We start from the raw sequence: 8,035 nt of genomic DNA, 5'->3' as shown, positions 1-8,035 counted from the left end.
GTTTGTATTTAAAGCAAAAAAACTTTATGTAAAGCAAACAAACATATTGAAACTTTTTGTATTGAAATTCTCAATAAAATGGTAATAAAATGGTAATAAAATGGTAAGCCTTTTTTAATCTCCTCGCTTTATCGACTACCATGCGGTAAGCAAGTTAACTTTCATAATAGCCTTAGAGCAATTATATCGCAAATGAGCATTCGGAATGAGCATATTTTTTTTCGCTGGTGATTTAAACTTAGATGCTATGTGTTATAAAAAGTTTGTAAATACAAAAAACTTTTTTAATTTATTACTTGAATTTAACATTATATCTACCATTTTTAAGCCAACGCGTATTACAAAAACTACTTCGTTTTCAATTGATAATATTTTAACTTATAATCTTTTAGATACTCATTTCGAATCTTGCATTTTTACTTCAGATTTCTCTGATCATTTTCCTATCTATCACATTGCACACGGAGTTTCATCTAACGGAAATAAAAAAGTATTTGTTGCTAAAAGACAACTTTGTATTAAAAGCCTAGATAAACTTAAAAAGAAGTTGTACGAAGAGCGATGGGAAGATGTCTATTCATCTGCAGACCCCAATAGCGCGTTTGACAATTTTTTGAATACTTTTTAAAATGTTTATGACAATGTCTGCCCAAAATTAACCACTGAAATAAAAAATAAATATCTTAAAACCCATGGATGACAAATAATTTGATAAAATCATCAAAAAGAAAACAAAAGCTTTATATAAAATTTCTAAAATCTGAAAAGGAAATTGACGAAAATACGTACAAATCATATAAAAAGTTTTATCAAAATAACTTAAAACAAGCTAAAATAAAGTACTATTCTAACCAACTGGATAAAAACAAATTTGATATGAAGAAAACTTGGTCTATTATAAATGAAGTAACTGGAAGAGAGAAAAAGAAACTCTCTTGCTTACCAAAACAAGTAATTGTTAACAACAAAACTATAACAAGTGAAAAAAATATATGTCAAGAATTTAACAAATATTTTGTTAATGCAAGCGCCTCTCTTGCATCTAATATTGTTCAGTCGACTAAATTGTTTGATGAATACTTGGGAGATAAACCCGCAACTAGCATATCTAATGAAAAAATAAATAAACACGAGTTTAACAAAGCACTATTTGAACTAAAGCGTAACAAGTCATGTGGATATGACGACATTACTAGAAATGTAGCTATCTATGTTATGGATAGTATAAGTAAACCATTATTTTATTTAATAGCATTTTCATTTGAGAATAGTATATTTCCTGATAAATTAAAATTAGCTAAAATTCACCCAGTTTTTAAAAATGGTGACTGCTTTTCTGTTTCCAATTACCGCCCTATATCACAACTCCCTGTCTTTTCAAAAATATTTGAAAGGGTAATTTTTAATAAAATTTATGATTACATGACATTAAATACGCTTTTATACAAAAATCAATTTGGATTTCAGAGATACTGCTCTACTAAACACGCTATTATTAAACTTTCTAATAAAATATCTATGTGCTTTGATAAAGGGGAACAAGTACTTGGAGTATTTATCGATCTCTCTAAGGCATTCGATACCGTTGATCACGGAATTTTGCTTTCAAAGTTGAAGCATTACGGCATTAAAGGCCTAACATATAAGTGGCTTAAAAGTTATCTTTTTAATAGAAAACAGTTTGTTGTCCTGGAGGAGTCAGGAGCTCTTGATATTGATTGCAGAGTCCCACAGGGATCGATCTTGGAACCTTTATTATTTTTAATATATGTTAATGATATGAATAAAGCTTCTCATAAAATATCGTCAATTATGTAAGCAGACGATACAAATTTATTCTACAACAATTCTGATGTAAAAATATTGTTCGAAACAGTGAACACTGAACTGGAAAGCTTTAACCAATGGTTTATAGCTAATAAGTTATCATTAAATTGTGAAAAAACAAGTTTTACTCTCTTCCATAAAATAAGACAATCAACTAATCTTCCGTTAAAGTTGCCAAAACTGTCAATTAATAAAAATGAAATAAATCGATTATACAAGGTTTTTGGGAGTAATATTTGATGAGAACCTATCATGGAAAAAACATATTAGTCTTATTGAAGCAAAGATATCTTCTGCTATAAGTGTATTATATAAATCTAGGGCCTTTCTTGATTATAAATCACGCAAAATGCTTTACTTCAGTCTTGTTCATTGTCATCTCTCTTACGCTAATATTGTTTGAGCTAACACACACAAAACTAAATTAATAAGATTACAGAGGCTACAAAACCACGCATGTAAAGCAGTTAACTATTTAAAAAGATTAGAAAACCCTTCCCCTGTAATAAAATATATGAATGTGTTGAATATATTAAAACTTAATTCGCTTCAAATATTAATATTTATGTATAAATATAAGAATAACTTGCTGCCAAAAGTGTTTTCTGATATTTTTACATTGGCGTTTTCACAAAAATACAATCTTCGGTCAAATAGCAACCATAACTCTCAATTGAGCAGAGTAAAATCGCAAGTGTCAAAATTCTCAATTATTAACCAAGGTGCGTCATTATGGAATTAATTAAAAAATAACAATATAAAAGATTTGAAAAGCACTTCCTCTTTTAAACGACAAATGAAATTGCATCTCCTTAACTTCTGATATATATGCGAAAAAAAAAAAAAAAAAAAAAAAAAGAATACAAACGCTTTAATATTTGCCAGTTTGCCGCGTCGCGCCTAGCATTTTGACGATACGCGCTTTGAACAATGCGCTTCTTGGGGGAGGAAAATAGTAATACCTTCATGAGACTTAGGGGGGAAGGGGGCGATAGACGCTCCTGTCTGCATACATATATACATATGCGATCATATCTCATGTCTGATCTACTCTATATGATTTAGTGTAATTATTTATTTTATGCACAATATTTGTTTATTTTATATAAAAAAATTATATCTGTTTAATATACAATTTTTATTTATTTTATATAAATTTTTATTTTTATTCACTTTTAATTTGTTTAGGAATTTAGGGGCCTGAGAGGATTTTACTACACATACATCGACTTACTTTAGGAGTGTACATAAGGGAGTCTCAATCTCATTTACTGATAGTCCGGGTTCAGGCAATAATATAATTTTGCATTCCATCTCCCCTATCACCATGATGGGACATGATTCACCGGGCACAGGTACGGACCTGATGAAAATAAACTCACAAAATAACACAACGCTCAATGAAGTCGTGAAGTGGTGAATAAGGCGCATAGTTAGAAAAATATGCTTCTTCAGTTTATAAAATGTTTTAATAATGTTTCTAAAATTGATTTGTATTGATACAGAAACAATATTTTAACAGATATATACTGTCATATATATTATAGTATGTTTGAATTAAGAATAGGTCAAGTGATCATTACTAAGATTTTCCAGTAACCCCTCAGAATATCAGTCAGTAACCCTTTAGACTTATCGGAACAAAGAAAAATCAATGATCCCCTAACTGGACATGATTATTTAAACAGCAATTGAAAACAAACCATAATACACAGCCAGGTGATATAGATGATATTATAAGAATTTGAATAATTTATTGATAGTTTTATCTTTATGTATATAAAATAAAATTGGGTTGAGCAGCGTGACCGATTATCATATTTTAGATTGTTCCATCATCCCCCCCCCCCCCCGCAAACACAAACCCGTGTCCATGTACGCAAGACGACAGCAACGAAAACGATTCCCCGCACCAGCCAACTCTGTTGGGTTCACTGTACATCACTTGGATTAGCTAGCAAATCTTCAAGACGCATACCTATCGGAACAAAGCCCCATTGCCGACCCCCTCGTAACCGAACGTGATCAATTAAGCAGCGACAAGGACTCATATAAAACAAACCATGATAATGACAAACAGCCAAATGCTATAGATGATATGACAAAAATTTGAGTTACTTCTATATGGTTTTATTTTTATGTGTGTAAAATACAAGTGGGGTTGACCAGTGTAAGTGGCTGATTATCATATTTTAGATGGTTTCATCATCCCTCAACGCAAACACAGACCCTTGTCCAAGTACGCAAGGCGACAACAACAAAAGCGATTCCCCGCATCAGCCAGCCCTGTTGAGTTCACTGTACATCACTTTTCACACACTGTACAAAACAATTATCCCAACTAAAGCGGTATTAACTATAAATTATAAACTGGTGGTAAAACCAATATTTCCACTAAAACGGTATTATTTATAAAATATAAATTGGAGGTAAAACGAATATTTTAACTAAAATGGTAGTAATTATAAACTGGGGGTAAAACGAATTTTTTCTCTAAAAACCTTATCCGTTGTGATTGAGACAGACATAGTTCAGCTCTGACCATTCTTACTTTTAAATTATAAGCTATCGAGCTGGACTTTTGCCCTTTGTATAGCTATTTTATACTTACTCTAATATAATCTTTTTGTCATATTCTCACTTAGGATTTGACAGCCTGATGTGTTCCAAATAGTGACTAGGCTTTTGCTCTAGTTGCGAACATTTATAAACCGTCATTTGCTTATTTTAATGATGAGATCCCGACGGGGGTTTCTAGGAATTAACATTAAAACATTATATGCAAGAAACGTCATATACAAGAATATCGAACTCCCTAAAGGGTCACAACTATATCTTTTTCCTGACAAGAATCTGGCATTATACTACATAATTTACGAATTTATTCAACACTAATACATTTTTAGGTATTGTGGTTTATCCTCCTCCGGCCAATTGCCATATAGAGGCCACATACCCGGGCCAGCGAAGACAAGTTCAGCTCACTAATGAGCATCATCACCAGCATCGCTGACCAAGAGCAAGTGAATTTAGGATGAACAAAGCAAGTTAAAGTGAAAGTCAGAAGAAGTCAAGTTAGAAAGATAGCATAGAGAAAGCGGACAGATATTGCACGAGATGTTAGAATGTGCAATTTAAACTATACAAATAATTGGCTTAAGCTAATTAGTGTACATAATACTGATATATTTTTACTCTCTGATCTTTAAAGTATTGTATGCGTACATGTCCTTGGTATATTTACTCATATACCTTAATTTATTGCTTACGGTTGTTCATTATATATAATACATTATAAAACTATGTATATATTATAAAACTAATTATATGTATATATTATAAAACTAATTATATGTATATTATAAATATGTTTATTTTTAAATAAATATGTTTATAAATAATATTATAATAATATAATATTATATAATATTATAATAATATAATAATAATATAATATTATGTTTATAAATAATATTAAATAAATATGTTTATAATTATTATATATTATATATAAAAATTATTATAAATATAAACTAATTATATGTATATTATAAAACTAATTATATGTATATATTATAAAACTAATTTGTTTATCACTTTGCCATTATATTTTATTTTTGATAAGACCTTTATTATTCAAGACAAACGGAAAGTAATGATGGGTATAATTGCTGCCATAATCCAAACCCCTTGGTGAGGCAGCAACTCAATCAGTCGACAAAGAGACTGAGGCGCTCACACCCGGTATTAACTGAAAAATACCTAACTATATAAATAACTATAACTAACTGTATTACCTAGAATTAACTAGAATTAGCTATAATAATAAACTATAATTAACTATATTCAATAAAGATCATTAATAAATATAATTAACTTTATAAATATTTAAATGTACAAATTATAAACTGGTGGTAAAACGATTATCCCTACTAAAACGGTATTAACTATAAATTATAAACTGGGAGTAAAACGAATATTTCCACTAAACCGGTATTAATTATAAACTATAAACTGGGGGTAAAATAAATATCTTCACTAAAACGATTGTAATTATAAAACATAAACCGAGTGTAAAACGAATATTTCCACTAAAGCGGTATTAACTATAAATTATAAACTGGTGGTAAAACGATTATCCCCACTAAAAAGGCATTAACTATAAATTATAAATTGGGGGTAAATTGAAAATTTCCACTGAAACGGTATTATTTATAAAATATAAACTGGGGGTAAAAGAAATATTTTCACTAAAACGGTAGTAATTATTAACTAGGGGTAAAACTAACATTCCACTAATACTGTATTAATTATAAAATATAAAATAAGGGCAAAAAAAAAATTATATATATATATATATATATATATATATATATATATATATATATATATATATATATATATATATATATATATATATATATATATATATATATATATATATATATATATATATATGTATATATATATGTATATATATATATATATAAATTAGTAAAAAACACTTATCTAACTTTTTCTTCTACTTTTTAAGTTTCACCATTGCTGGATCATCAGGAAGAGTTACTAAATCTCAAAAAAAGTTCAATTTATAGAAAAAAATATTTTACAGGAAGTTATAAATTATAAAAAAAATTTTACTTACTAAATTTTTTGGTTAACGGGAAGTTACAGAAAGTAATTATTAAATAAATTTCCTTGGAATGGATATAGTTTAATTTAGTCATTTGTTTTTATAATTTTTTAAGAGGTATTTATTTTCGTGCCTACATTTAGAAATTAATTCAGATTTTTTATTTAATAAATTTTCCGGATTTAAATGAGTAATTATTTCAAATTTTTCTCGCAAACATAGCATACATTTTTTGGAAATGTTATTTTAGGCAATGGCAGATTTTAGAATAGACCATTGTAAATTAAAATTTTTATTTTTTTCTTTTAAATCCCAAATATATTTTGACAGCATAGTCTCTTTTGAATATTTTTTGTGTTTAAACGATTGTTTGTGGTTAGCATAACGTTTTTTCCATTCGCCCTCGGTTAAGCCAATATATTGTTTATCAGGGTTATTTTGTGAGGAAACAATGCACTTGTAAATTACATTTTTCGAAAGGCATTTTCCATTTAAAGGGCAATCTATCTAAACTACCTTGAAGGCTACTAGTACCTTCAAAAAGTGAACTAGGGCACGTTAGTAAAATAAAAGTAGACAAAACTAACAACTCTATTTGGAAAAAATTAGGTTTACATCAGTGGAAAAATACTACTGATGTTATAGATTGGTTTTCTAAAATTAACAATAAAAATGAATGCACATTTATACAATTTGATATTATTGATTTTTACCCCTCGATAACAGCAGAAATTTTAGATAAAACAATAGAATTTGGAAAATCCCATTTAGAAATTACACTATCCGTATAATAAAGCACTGCAGAAAAAGTTTACTCTATTTTAATAAGGAAACGTGGAAGAAAAAAATTTAACAATTGATTTAACAATGGGAAGTTACGACGGAGCAGAAATTTGCGAATTTGTAGGTTTATATACTTTAAATACCCTAGCTAAAATAATCCAAATTAATCAATTAGGTCTTTACTGCGACGACGGTTTAATTATAATGCATAAAAAATCAGGGCCACAACTCGATAAAAGTAGAAAAGATATTAAAGTTTTTAAAAATATATAGACCACAGGGGAAAAAGGGCACATGTCACATTTTCCAATTATTTGAGTTATGTCCCCTTCTATATAAACATAAGCCTGAACTATTTTGCTAACAAAATAGTAAAATCCAACCCAAAAAAGGCCTATGTAATGCTACAGAAACACCCAAAGAAAAGGCATACAAGGGAAACTCTCAGACTTTCAAAAACAAAACTTCATTTATTTAAAAAACGGAAATGAGTGACAAGTGCCTTTTTTTCCTCTGTAGCCTTCATAAATATATATATATATATATATATATACATATATATATATATATATATATATATATATATATATATATATATATATATATATATATATATATATATATATATATATAAATATATAAATAATTAACAATTATTAAATCAAAATAGAATATATCTGTGGTACTTTGTTATAACTACGATGTGCTTAATTATAACTGCGATTCAATTCTTTTTCATTAAAGTTACTTAACTAAATAACTTCCTTATGTTTATTTAATTCTAATTCTATA

This window comes from Hydra vulgaris, chromosome 05, assembly GCF_038396675.1.
Source record: "Hydra vulgaris chromosome 05, alternate assembly HydraT2T_AEP".
Taxonomy (NCBI): domain Eukaryota; kingdom Metazoa; phylum Cnidaria; class Hydrozoa; order Anthoathecata; family Hydridae; genus Hydra; species Hydra vulgaris.
The sequence above is the reverse complement of the archived record's forward strand: the minus strand, read 5'-3'. Positions refer to the sequence as shown.